At 42.8% G+C, this 14,234-nt stretch overlaps 1 long non-coding RNA gene across 1 annotated transcript in view; it reads left to right on the forward strand.

Annotated features, from left to right (window-relative positions):
* Window positions 1-14,234, forward strand: part of LOC138249078 (uncharacterized) — a 60,159-nt gene that overhangs the window by 16,130 nt on the left and 29,795 nt on the right. The window contains exon 2 of the long non-coding RNA XR_011194700.1: window positions 13,645-13,782. This is a non-coding gene — a long non-coding RNA (uncharacterized lncRNA). The remainder of the gene's footprint in view (window positions 1-13,644; window positions 13,783-14,234) is intronic.

Below are 14,234 nucleotides of genomic sequence, written 5' to 3' on the forward strand. Positions count from 1 at the left end.
TTTAAGAGATGTTATGAGGGTGGCCGCAACATTTTGCCGCTACTCCTGCAGAGTACATCAATAGTGTCACATATAATGACGCTATTTGCCCCTACCCTGCGCAATGGTGCACCGTATTTCAAATACAGCACACACATGGTGGCAGTAGGGCGCACAGGGAAAGTGGCGCTGCACTCGGTGCAGCGCCACTTTCCATAAATCTGCCCCCTAGATTGACTGCACTATGATGTTGGTAAAGGATGTAGCTAGAGTTGACAGGGCAAAATCACAAAACAAAATAAAAGAAACTGATGGACAGAATGTTGAAACTTTTCAAACACTCACCCAAGTCACAGATCTGGCCTTAATCCATCGTTATTTTGCTTGCTACGTCATCCCAGTTTGGACCCAGCCATACGCAAATCAGTGTTGAACCTGTTCCCCATAGGAACAGTCCAGCCCAAACTGCCAGGCCAGGTCCTCCTTAACAAGAAACAAGCTTCCTGGGACCGGTTACAGAGTATCACCCTTCACCATCCAGGTTAGGGTCAATCCAGTGGTGCAGCGAGCAAGGGACCATGTCTGGGCATAACCTAGCCACTTAAAGCGCACAAGGCCGCCACCAGAAGCAATACCCTACCCCCCCTCCATCCTCCTCCCTCACAAGTCTTTCCAATGACGGAGTTGCCAGGCAGGCACCAGCGACAGAGCCTAACATCTAGGAAAAACACTGCTGTACCGCAGGACCACTACTTTAGGAGCAAGCGGGGAGAGTAATCCTAGAGGCAGCGGCGACTGCTGCAAGTCTCAAGGGGAGGGGTGGGGGGGAATAAGGGAGAGAAGGGGCCAGAGGTTGGGATGATAAAAAAAAAAAAAACAGCCCAGCCCCGCCCTTCCCTGTACTTGCTGGCTGAGCCAACAGATGAAAAATGAAACAATAGAAAACTATCATTTCATTTTTCATCTCCTGGTTCTTGGGAAGGGGGGTGATGCTCCTTCGCCATAGCGATGGAGCCTCCCCTGCCTAGAGGTACCACTTTCCACTCACTCCCCTTTCACATCCACAGAGGATTGTGCACCTCCATGGCTGGCCGACGATAGGATACTGATGGACATACGGGAACACTATGAGGTGGGACCGCCATTTTCCCCCCAGGCCCCCTGGCATTTCTAAGTTCACAGCTTGCAGCAATCTTAATTGTTTGAGAACGAAAAGGCATTTATCATTTTCATATTCCGTAAAGCCCACATGCATCTATGTTTTCTTAATAGACGTATGCGAGCCGGATTGACTCAACAGAGGTCTTGCCCTTTTTCAGCCTCAGATGTTTGTTTCTTTTCTGAGCTGTTGCGCCAACTCTATACGTGAGTCTTTATTTACTCTTTAACATACATCTGTTAAGGGTTAGATAATTATACCAACGGGGACTCACCTACCTCTTTATTTGTTGAGGACAGAGCCAGATGGCAATTATCGTTCTGATGCGACCCATTGATTTGTTATACCAAGGTAGAACCATCAACAATTAAACACCGAGACTGAACAGGGAATTCCTTAAATAAGAACATTGTTTTATCTATATTGATGAGATGAATGCCTGCTGGTTATTAATTTACATTATTTATCTGTCACAGAGCTGCTCCAAATGTACTGCTTTTGATACTACTTCACTTTTGTTATGATGGGGATGATGTAGTCACTATACATGTTTTTTTAGGTTTCGCTTGCTGGCATGCTTGCGAAATCTTTTGTTAATGGAGAAAAAAAACTTAAAAGGGTCTTCGAACCGGCCTCTTACTTACATGAACTTGCCATTACTCCAACGTCAGTCTGCTTCGGATTGGCTAGAACGTAGTCTTCACGTCACTTCCTCTCATCGTCTTCGTTTCCTACACCGATCTTGCTGTCGACTTGCCTGTGGACCAAGTACTCCTTCCATTCACTTCCTATTGGACACATTCCAGTGTCCTTCCTCTGGCTGCCACGCTGAAGGTACTTCTTTTTTCTTCTTGCATGCCGGCTTCCTTCTTTGCTGATGTCTTCTTTCTTTGCTGCCGTCTTCTCTGTCTTCTTTCTTCGTTGTTGTCTTCTTTTTTCTTCCAGCATGCCGTCTTCTTACTTCGCTGATGTCTTCTTTCTTTGATGCCCTCTTTTCTGTCTTCTTTCTTCATTGCCATTCCTCTTCTTTTTCGACATACCGTCTACTGTCTTCTCTACTGCAAGCCGTCTTCTGCCTTCTCACGTCTTCTGTCTTCTTCCGCCTTCTGACTTCTGCCATCTTCTCTCTTCTATCTTCTTTCTCCTAACATGCATGCCAATAAGTTTCGCCTTTGTCTTTTTTTTCTATGTAACTGGCTTGCAAATATTAGAAAAATGTTATAATAATGTTTGTTTTTAATTTAATAAAACAAACATTATTATAACATCCCTCTAATATATGTAAGCTAGTTGCATAGAAAAAAAGACAAAGGCGAAACCTATTTGCTTTGCCAATACTTGTATTTACTACACCCACTACTGAAAAGTAAATGTTTATCCAGACATCATTTGAAGAAGCTGTTTGAAAGGTAAGGGGTTTCCTAACCTCCAGAAAATATTTTCTTTTCATTTTTGTTTAGCTTGCTTGCGTTTCGTGTTTTATGTCCACCGCCCGCGATGTCACTCAGATTGGCGGGACTGTGGTGCCAACTCTGCACACTTCCAACCTTAAAGTGGTGAGATAGCGCAGCGGGTTGAAGTCACAGCTGTGTATAGATCTGTGCAGTCTGCAGTCTGGAATACCAGCACTTTCTTACTGGGTGACAGTGACACCTGTTAGTCCCAACGAGGTGAAAATTCAGCCTTTTAACAGGAAGCGCTATGTAGAAAGGACTCAAGAATAAACAACCAGTAAAACTTCTAAGAGACTTAAATCGCTTGCTGCAAAGACCTGTGTGAGAAGGTCACAGGGTCTTCTCTCAGGCTTTCATCCTTCCTAGGTCGAAAACATTGGTCCTATTGAGTGAGTAATTTCAATGCACGATACTTTGGAGCATTGTCACTGTACTGTAGCGTGGCAACAAGCGCCCTACCCCCTCCCTTAAAATAAACCTCTAGTCAAAGCCAAGGTTAGCTCAGTGAGTTAATGCACTTAAAATATGCGTTCAACTTGCTAGTCACCGGTCTTTGCTAATTCGCTCAAGCTTTCAACCTTCGTAAATCATTAAGGCCCATATTTATACTTTTTTAGCACTGCATTTGTGTCGTTTTTTGATGCAAAATCGGCGCAAACGTACAAAATACAATTGTATTTTGTAAGTTTGCGCTGTTTTTGCGTCAAAAACTATGCAAATACGGCACTAAAAAAGTATAAATATGGGCCTAAATGCGTAGGTAATTAAGTGCAAACTATCGCACTGAGGCCCTATTTATACTTTTTGACGCAAACCAACGCTGGCTTGCGTCAAAATTTTTAGCGCTGGCTAATGCCAGTCCTATGCACCATGCGGGAGCTATATTTAAGGATTGATGTTAGCCGGCGCTGCGGGCTGGTCAGATTTTAAAAAAATTACTCAAACCAGGCAGCGCCGGCGTAGGGGACAATGGGGGTTGTGCGTCAAAAAATGGTGCAAGTCAGGTTTGAGTAAAAAATCATGGCTCAACTCAAACCCCGAAACCGGTCCCAGGATGCTTGTTTCCGGTCCAGGGAGAACCTGGCCTGGCAGTTCGGGCTGGACTGTTCCCATGAGGAACAGGGTCAAGACTGATTTGCATATGGCTGGGTTCAAAACTGGGGTGGCATGGTGAGCAAAATAATGGATGGATTAAACCCAGATCTGTGACTGGGGGTGAATGTTTGATTGGTTCCGCATTCCATCCATCCAGTTACGCTATCCCACAGCGTTTGTGTTTTGCTTTGCTCAAACTGGACTTGCGCCATTTTTTGGCACACAACCCCCATTGAAATGACTCCTGTCTTAGCAAATACAGGAGTCATGCCCCCTTGCCCAATGGCCATGCCCAGGGGACTCTGATATGTAATCAGTCATTTAATGCCTAGTAATCAGTAATCCATCACTGTGGCGCTTCATTAAACATGTAATCTATCACTTTGAGCAGCAATCTGTCACGTTATGGTGTAGTAATCTATTACATGCCAAATTGGTGCCCTGTTCATTAAAATGTGCCAGTAACAAGCGATCCTTTTCCTTGCTGGGGCGTTAATGAATAATCAATTCTTGTGGTGCCCTAGTGCACTTCAGACTACCACGTTGGTGTCTCATTAACATGGACTGTAATCTGTCAATTATGGTACCCCAGTAGTCTGCAACCCATTATTTTAGTACCAGAGTAATCTGTAATCAGTCACTTTTGGTGTCTTCCACCTTTGCTGTCTCAGTAATATGTAACCCATTATTTTAGTACCAGAGCAGGGGTGTGGAATTTATTAAAATATCTACTTGTCCAGGGGACAGGTTGCTTCTCAAATCTACTTGTCCTGTAAAAAGCTCTACTTGTCCCTTCGGTGCCATGTAGTGTGGCGACAAATTATGGCAGCAATCTCATTATGTAAGAGCTCTGATAATAGTCTCTCTGATTATGCCAGGCTACTACCATAGTAGGGCTTGAATGCTTGCAGTTTCAATCCATACTGTAGCAATTTCCTTATTTTGCCACCTTTCTGCAGATCTGCATACTGGGGCTGGAGGAAGCAGTAAGCAATAGTTCCAGGGCTGGAATGCCCTTGAGTCTGGAAACCTACTAACCTGCAAGTTTTAAAGATTTTCACCAGCTTCTCTCTAATATTTTCCCATAATAAGAAAGGTTGGACATTTACTCCTGACAGTGGCAGAATTAGAACTTCTTTCAAGGTTGGGAAGAAAGTGGCTGGAGGGAAAATGAACTTGCAAATGCTCAATAGATTTTCACATGAGCAAATCTACACATGCGTATTTACCCATGCTAAAATACAGTTCACAAATATTTTATAGGGGTAAGACATATACCATGAGTGCACTTTTGTGACTTTCTTTAAGAATTTGCGGCCACATGTAGGTAGGTTCAGATTTGCGACCCGCAAATTGCGAGTCAGAGCGAGTCGCAAATCCGAATGTAGAATGGTGTCCCTGACACCATCTGTGATTTGCAAGGGCTTTGCAAATGCCCACCTCATGAATAATCATGAGGTGGGTCACAATTTGCGACCCCCTTGCGAATGGCGGCCCTCACAGGGATGGTGGCCTGCTGGAGACTGCTTTTCAATAAAGCTGTTTTTTTTTTTTGTAATGCAGCCCGTTTTCCTTAAAGGAAAACGAGATGCATTACAAAAACATTAAAAAATTAAACGTTTTCGTTTCATTTTTTCAGAGACATTCACAATGGGGAGGGGGGCCCATGGGGACCCATTCCCTTTTGCGAAAGTGTTAGCATCCATTTGAAATGGGTGCAAACTGCGATTGGTTTGCGCCCGCGTTCACGGTCACAAAACAATCCTACATTGCACTGCGAGTCGCAATTAGGAAGGGAACACCCCAGGTTACTGAATCGCAAAACTGTGTTTGTGCATCGCAATGTGCTTTTTGCACTTCGCAAACAGCGAAAGTCGCTGTTTGCGACATGCAAAAAGCTACCTACATGTGGGTCTTGGTCCCTAATTAGGTCTGGTGTTAACAAAGACATTTTTTTTTTTATTAAACTTCTATTTCGCTCTCTTTCGGCTGGCTTTACTGTGAGTGATCGCATTCTGCTCTTCCACAAGGAGCATATTGGCACACAAAGTAGTTTTGTTCAGTGTCAGGAACTACAGTGGCAATCAGTGACGTAACGAAACTGGAGGGTGCCCCTTTGCAAAGAACATGGAGGAGCCCCCTCTCCAGACTCACTCAGGGCAGGTGCAGTGCTGAAGGGGCCCCCTGGAGGGCGGCTGCGGGGCCTTTGTTATGCCACTGGTGGCAACGTGTGCTTTTAGAGTTCAAAATTTTTTTATTTTTTTTTGCCAGTGTTTGTTACAATGTTGAGGGCCTGGTAGCTCCCAAAACAATAAAGTGTTACAAAAGCCATGTCAAAACAAGATACGCTTTGATGAAACTAAAAGACTTATAAAAATATGTCAGATCAGTTGGCTTTGTCAGTGTTTGTTTATTTTCATGCTTCCCATAATCGTGTTAAAAATGGTTACACTGATTTTCTATTAGAAATATTTTTGGGCAATAGTAGCATGCATCAACACATTTTACTAAATGACACTTCATTTGCATCTAATCAGAGAGCATCCTGGGAGCATTATACTTAGCCCCATAGCCTAAACTTTTCAAACATGTGTATACACGTTTTTTTGTTTTTTTGTACTGGAACCAACGTCAGTAGTGAAGTGTGACCTTAAAACATTTATTTACAGCACTCACCCTAATAATGAAGGCTTTCAAATAATGAACCATAAATACAAGTTCGACCAGCATTACCTTTTGGAAACACATTATCTCAACTGCAGAGAGTTCCACTCTCTGTAAACAGGCAGCCAAAAGGTTTGTGCTGCAGAGGGTTGGGCCTACTTGTCCCAAGGACAAAGTAAACATAAAAACTTGTTGCCCTTGACCCCAAACAAGATGTGTCGGGCGATAGGAATTCCACATCCCTGCAGAGTAATCTGTAACTAGTCACTTTGGTGTCTCATCATACTGTAATTGACCACATTTGCTGGCCCAATAATCTGTAACCCGTTACTTTGGTACCAGAATCTGTAATCTAACACTCTGGTTGCCAGTTAATCAGCAGAAGGCCACATACGATTCCACTGTAATCTGCAATCTACTCTTTGTGCCCCAGGAATCAACAATGTTTACTTTAGTTTCATAATAACCTGTAATCTATTACTCTGGTGGCTCAATATTTTACTATTCTGGCACACCAGAAATGTATACTCTGTTAATTTAGTGGTTGTTATAATTGTTATTTTCACACTTTGGTGCTTCAGAAAAGTGTGATCCATTACTTTAATCTAGTTAGGTGTTAAGTAATCTGCAAGACATTTGTTTGATGTCCCAGTGTTAACGTAGACTAACACCTTGGCACGTGCGTCAGTTATCTGCAGTCTGCCACCTTTCCTCCCAGTGAATCATTTTTGGTGCCATAGTAACCTGTAATCCATTCACTTGCACTATGGCACCATGATCATAAATGCATTTTTTTAGTGCCCTGCTAGTCAGTAACACTCACTCCAGTGTCTCAGAAATCTGTAATACTGAACTTTAACGTCCCAGTAATCAGCTACTTTAAAGCCACTGTAATTGGTAATCCATTGCTTGAGAGCCCAGGTAATATGTACTCCTTTTCCTGCTCAAGTGCTCAGCAATCTTTGATTCACTAATTTGGTGACCCAGTATTCTGTAATCTGCTGCTTTTCTATCAAGTTCTTTGAAATATTCTAGAATGCAGTCAATGTTAGCCATGGCAGGTGCAGCTGCTGCAAGGGGGGGTCCCTCAATATGTCATGCACAATTACTAAAGGGAGCAGGGGGTGGAGGTCTGCAGTAAAGAGGTTTGGGGGTTGTGAGAGATCACAAGGAGATATTTCTAATGAATCTGAGGACACCCCGTCTCTACCCCATACACCCCCCTCTTCACTCATATCTTCTTTAGTTCTTGTTCGATCCTACACGACCCTCCTCTCTTCTTTAGAATTGCAGTGAACCACTGCTATATTAATGGATTTATTACTGAGGTTCCTAGGTCACAAGGTTAGTCCTGGGATATTACTACTGCTTGTTCCTTAAAGGAGCTCTTCATCATTTTATTTGGAGAGTGGGGGGTGGGAGGGGATTTTAGACAACAGTCTCATCTGAAATATAGGGTTTAACTTTCTGACAAAGACTGTGTCTTTTGCTCCTCAGAGATACTGCTTCTAAAAAGCTAATGGGTGTCAGTTGTGAAAGCTTTCCTCCTATTCGTGCTCATTCTGTGAATGTCTCTCAGTAAAGTGATTAAAAAATAAATATATCCTATTTTTATATTTTTAACATTAATTTATATATATTTATATTGTTAACTATTTAATTTAACATTATTTCCTGTGGGGGGTTTATTTTACGTTCCTACCTCCATTAGGTGCAGCAGTATTAGTGGTTGACCACGTGTAGTGCTGGACTTACTACAAAAGTGCAGTTTGTGAATACCAAAAAGTATTAAACTTCGTCAAAAGTGCAGTTTGTGAATCAGGCGTTGTGTGCCCTGGGACCCTTGAAAGGGGTCTGGTAGGCAGTATCCCACAGCCATTCAGAGTCAGTACAGTCGCACTTGATCAAAATCCAAGCAACTATGCTTGAGCAGCGGTTCCCAACCTGTGGTCCGCGGCCCCCCCAGGGGTCCGTGACGCATTCCCCAGGGGGTCTCCAGGCCTAGACCAGTGTCATAGCTGGACTCTCGCTCCTAAACAAGACTGCTGGTTTAGGGATGACAGCACTTTTGTTTGTAGGCGACTGAGTCACTCCTACAACAAGTCACAACTGTCAGTCCAACCCTCCCGGCTCACAAGCAGTACCTCACCAAAACTAAGGTAACAAAGGTGATTTCTGGCAGCCTAATGCATGGACTCTAGATAAGACCTCTCAGGAAAGTTGTGGTGGAACGGAGGAAGTTACCCTTTTCTCTCGTTAGCAACAAGTCTCACACACAAAGGCAATGAAGGGGTACAGGAGAGCTTTCAACATGTTTATTGAAAAGACTGCAATCTACGATAAAATGCATATGCTGCAATGATTAAGATAATGAACAGTAAAAGAAGCAAAATTGTGAAGATGAGAGTTGTGAATATAAAACTCCCACCAACTTACAATGAACATGGCATATAAAATTCCTAGCAAAGAGAACCTAATCTCTAGCCTAATGAGAGCTAGGTATAATAAACCTAATCTGCCAGTACCATGTCCATGAGAAGCACCCCCCAACCCTGGTTACCTTGGAATGAGGTCTCTAGGTCAGACTCCATGGTGACACAAAGGCTGAGTTTTGCAGCAAGGTGACGTGCAGCATAGATGGCATCTGGAAGGAATCCCTCTAATGACCTTGTCTGTGTGAGATGTATTTATATAGACCATGTAAGATCCCTGACGCAGATATGTTCCTAAACAACTGATAAGGAGGCAGACTTGTGGCGGCAATTACATAAACAATCACCAACAAGTGCACATTATGTTCCTATCACACATAAGTGAGAAAGGGACATGATGACGATACGTACGTCTGATCATGACGCTGATAATGAAGCCTTATCAGAGAGGCACTGATAATGCAAATCAAAACATGTTTTATAAAATGTAAACAATGGAAGAAATATTAAAATAAATTAAATAAAACAGAGCAAGCTAAGTAGGTAAAAAGTCATTAGGTGACGGGGGCACAGACCTACAAGCCAGAGGTGAAGCTAAATTCCTGTGTCCCAATAGGAAGCTAAAATGGATTCACCACGCCAGCAGGAGGGCACTTCTTCAGCTGGAGCCTCTCCACAGAAACACATGTGTGTTTTTATATTTATTACTTTCTTTGTGCAACAGTTTTAAAAGCACTACAAAGTTCCTTGTACATCCAGCACCTTTCGGGCAAACATAAAAGCATCAAGATAACTCTGGTGATTAATGTACCTGCTGAAGAGACCTGGGAGTTTTGGCTAGTGTCAGTTTTCACTCATCTAAGGTAGCGCAGATAGTTACTATGCCTGCTATAATGAACATGTATCATGCAAAGAACAGTATTTTATGTGCATAGAACAGTGGGTTACTACTTTCATCACAGAGATTATTTTGTTACTGTGGAGTTCATAAGTTAGAATCGTAAACTAGCACATTGAGCTTCGAACTGCACCAAAGAGCTGCATTTTTCCTTATGCTGCTAAAAAAGTTTAGTTGCGTAGAGATACATTCTTATTATTAAAGTCAATGCTAACCACTGTGTTATGTTCTGAATCCTGAGTTTGTGCTTCTCTACGCCAAGCACTCTTATAAAATGCCTACCAGTGTGGATGACATGTGAATCCTACACCTTGTAGTCCCCTGTAAAGTGCTCCTACACTGGTATGAGAGGTTTCTGTAAAACAAATATATTACATATGACAGAGAGGCTATGGAGAGATGAAAGGCCCTTATGATTTTACTTCCGTTACCCACCACATATTTATGTGAAAAACATTTCTCAGATCTTATGTACCTAAAAAATTAAAAATAAATCACTTGGGAAATTTAGAATCTGACCTGAGGAGTCACCATTCCTAAGTAAAACCAAACATTAAAAAGGAAATTCCCATGGTAATTTTTCGATTTTTGCATATTTTTCAATATAAAATAATTACATCTTTAGTAATTCAAATATTTATTTGGTGTGTACTTGTTTGTGAATTTTTAGCAAATTACTGTTTTAATGTTTGAAATTTAAATCGTACAAATTGGTTGGGAGTCCCTGTCTTCCAGTAGCGATTCAGTGGAGGTCCTCAGAAGTCAAAAGGTTGGGAACCACTGTGCTGGAGTATAGTTTCTCGCTTCAGAAAAAAATCTGTGAAGGATGAACTCCCACTGCACCCTCCAAAAAAAGCAAATCAGGGGTATCTGCCTATATTAAACAGCCAAAGTACACCCTTAAGCAGGCTGGCTGCAAGGAAGGAAAAATAAGTGGAGGGATAAGGTTATCCTAAGTGGGCAGCATCCATAACAGGTGCCTCAGTAGTTTGTGAAACATATACCATGCACACATGTTTCAGTGACGTCATTAGTACAGGTTATATACATAATGATTGTTATCTTTAAAACTATTTGCAAACAGGAAATCCTCTAGACTTCATGCACATGGAAAGGTAAGTAGGCAGCTCCACCAGGTGCAACAGCACTCTCCAAACACTACTAATAAGCTACCACTAGATTCCACAGAGTGCCTTAGAAAGGGCTAGTCCCCTGAGACAATTAGCCTGGAAAACCGAGATTCTCACCTCACAGAGCATACATACCACAGTAACCCTGACAAACACCGACTTGCAGTTTGGGATTCTCTCAGGTCAGGGCCCTTACAAACTATTGGAATACACAAAATGAGGGAGGACAAAAACCCTTTTGAAAGTTACCCTTTCAACTAATCATTCAACCAAATCCATGTCAGATATGAGCTGGGCGCAGGGCCCAACTGGTGTGGGTGGAACTATGGATATGAACATCTGGTTGAGTGGTATGGGGCCATGGTGCAGGCCTTATGTCAAGAACATGGTATGCACAGCTGAAGGCAGTGAAAATATGTGTTGGGTACTTCCAGACATGGGAACAGTCCAAAGCAGCCAGGACCCACACCCAAAGCCCGGTGGGCATGACAAAAGACCATGTACAGGTCGGTTGGGTAGGAAAGTGGACTGGGTCAGACATGGACATGGCCAAAGTCCATAACCATTAGTTCTGTATGAGGGGGATTGGCACTGAGCATGTGTGTAGGTTGAAGGCTGTGTGCAGATGACTTGGGTAAAATAGGCATTGTGTATAGAGCCTACTCTGTTGCCAAAACTCGAGCCTACTAGCTACTGGGTATGAATTGGACTGGTGAAGGGCATGACCATAGGCGACAGGCTAAGCCCTGCACTTTGAGGATGGTGTGCATGCCTGAAGGGCTGGTAAAGATGCTGTGGTTGGAACGAGGCTGGTAGGAGTATGTCATTAAAACAATAATTTTGTTAAAGGTAAGTTATGATTTTCTTCGTTCATGCAAAATGGACATTGGTGTATAAAATCCTTAAAAATTCCTGTAATTTTTTTTATTTAAAGTGACATTATAGATACAATGTAAAACCTAAAAAAAAATCCCAAGTTACAGTAAGCTGCGCAAACTATAACCCATATTGCTGCCATGCACTGGTCATCATCTCACACATTCAATCACTGTTGATATACTGATGACATAAGCATTGACCAAGTTAGGAAGGAACAGGGTGTGGCCAATGGCCAAATGCTACACCCTGTTACCGCTGTGCACGGTCCATAACAATAGCTTTGTAGACTTGCAGTTTTGGGTTTCATGGGAAAATATGGGCGAGGTGCATATGAACGAAGGCCTGGTGCACACGGTTCTGTTCACACAGTGGCTCGGGGCAGATCCTGGCCAGTAGTCCAGACTCTGTAAGCCACTATTCCTGTACAGAGCCGAATGCCCTCTGAAGCGGGCTATGTCTAGAAGGACACACTGCCTAGCCAAAGACCAGAATAAGCACTCAAGCTCTGCTGCCTAGGGAAGATTGTTGTGTCCACGGGATATAAGGGATGGGCTAGGGCCTCTTCAAAGGCATACAGGCAGTATTGGTAAAGGGCTCCTGCTCCCCGGGATTCTCTATTAGACAGGGATTGCGCATCCTATGAAAGGTTCTACCGAGCATCGGATGTGCAGGTGTCCCAGGTGCCACCTTCCATTCATGGGTGCTGAGGGGATCCCACGGGATATTCCCCAGCCAACCACACGTGGCAGCTGGTGGAAGAATGTACAGGAATCTCATAAGCCTGGTGGACGGAGACCGCAGTCATCGCCAATTTTCTCATGTAAGAATAACAGAATCCAGGTCGAGGAGAAACGCTTATTTATTCTTCACATGTTCATTACCATTAGAGAATAACCGCCACCTGCCACCCAACAGTTACATTCCCCTGGACAACCAAAACCAGCGCGGGACCCACATGCGTACAAGAGGTGATAGAAAGTGGAGAAGGACAACAAGGGTGCCAGGGGAAAAAGTTTATAACCTCTGATATTTAACATGTCCAGGAATCAGTACAATCTTTTAGAAGACACTACCATGGCACAAACTGACACCCGATCCTGATAGGGTAGGGATTTGTGAGCCGCTGGCGGGAGGTGGAGTTGAGTCTGATTGATGTTGTCCTCACCTTCACCATTGCCCTGACATTGATAGGCAGGCGGTCAGCGGTGGTACTTTTTTCAGAGGGATGTTCGTACCACCATTTTTTTTTTAATGAGGGCCTATGTGTAGGTGTGCAGACTGGGCGTGAAGTACCATTGCAGATGGTTAGCACTTTCACAATTGCCACCCATCCTCCCTAATCAACATCCCTAAACTTACCGCTTTGGAAAATCCACCTGCATGCCACATTTCATGTCTGTGAGCCCCATATGCAGGTGTAAATATCTGAAGATCCTTACTCTTTGTGCCTGGGTCTGCAATTTGAATATTCTGATGGTGCTAACAGCTCATCACTATTAAAAGTTGGTGCTCAATTTCTTTTTTTTAAATAAGCCCTTACTGTTTAAAGGATATGTGCTCTGAAGATGCAAACATTAAGAAGGATATACAGACAAAGCTGGTAAAAAAATGTTAAAGTACTAAACTCCCTTTAGCTTCTTCCATACTTCTGATAGATATCCACAATATTTTTCAAAGATAGCTTGTTCATGTGATCATCGATGTATGTACTCAACAACGTAATTTTGTTAAAATACTCAATGAAAAGCTTAGACAATAGTAGCCATTACCTTGTCATTTTTTTGTTGGGGAAAATTAAATAGTTTTAAATTCATTTAGCGGACACGATGGTTTAATCTTAAAATATAATGGCTCTTCCTAAACAGGTTTCAAAAGTGTGTTGGACGCATTTTGTAAATTTGGTTTGTAGTATCTGACTGCGGCGGTGTAATACAATATTGCTTTTCTTTACCAGATTCCATCGTGATTTCCTTCTGGGTTGGCCTTCTTGCTTTTGTGTTGTTCCTGTTCGTCATTTTACTCTACATGTCTAGGTCTGGCTCCAGCCCACGAACATAAGCCTGAATCATGGACGTGATGCAGCTCTTTGAAGGTAAGTTGAGTACTAAAAAACACTGAAAAGAAATACATGCTTGTGCCACAAAAATTGTTGTAATCAAAGTTTGCTATAGCTTTGTGCTAACTCTGAAAAAAGAATTATAGATGAGGACACTGAGCCTCTCGTATGTTTTTCTGTATTTCTTCTAAACCAGTTCACCAACAAAGACTTGAATACTGAGTCTAAACTGTAATGTGACAGTCACTGCCCAAATAACAAGGAACTGACACTAATAATGGTTTGTGCCAACTGATAATAGTAGTGGCGTGCAGGTCTTTTTACATGAGCTCTAGTGGAGTGCGGACCTGTTTTCATGACCACCGTGAGGAGATGCCTATTGACTTTCCTTCGTACATTCGTGTCATAGCTGAAACACCTATTCCATCTGATTGTGACCCTTGGATTGGGTCTAGGAGTGCTTGGGGACATGTAAGGTGGGCTACTCA

Source organism: Pleurodeles waltl, chromosome 8 (assembly GCF_031143425.1).
Source record: "Pleurodeles waltl isolate 20211129_DDA chromosome 8, aPleWal1.hap1.20221129, whole genome shotgun sequence".
Taxonomy (NCBI): Eukaryota; Metazoa; Chordata; class Amphibia; order Caudata; family Salamandridae; genus Pleurodeles; species Pleurodeles waltl.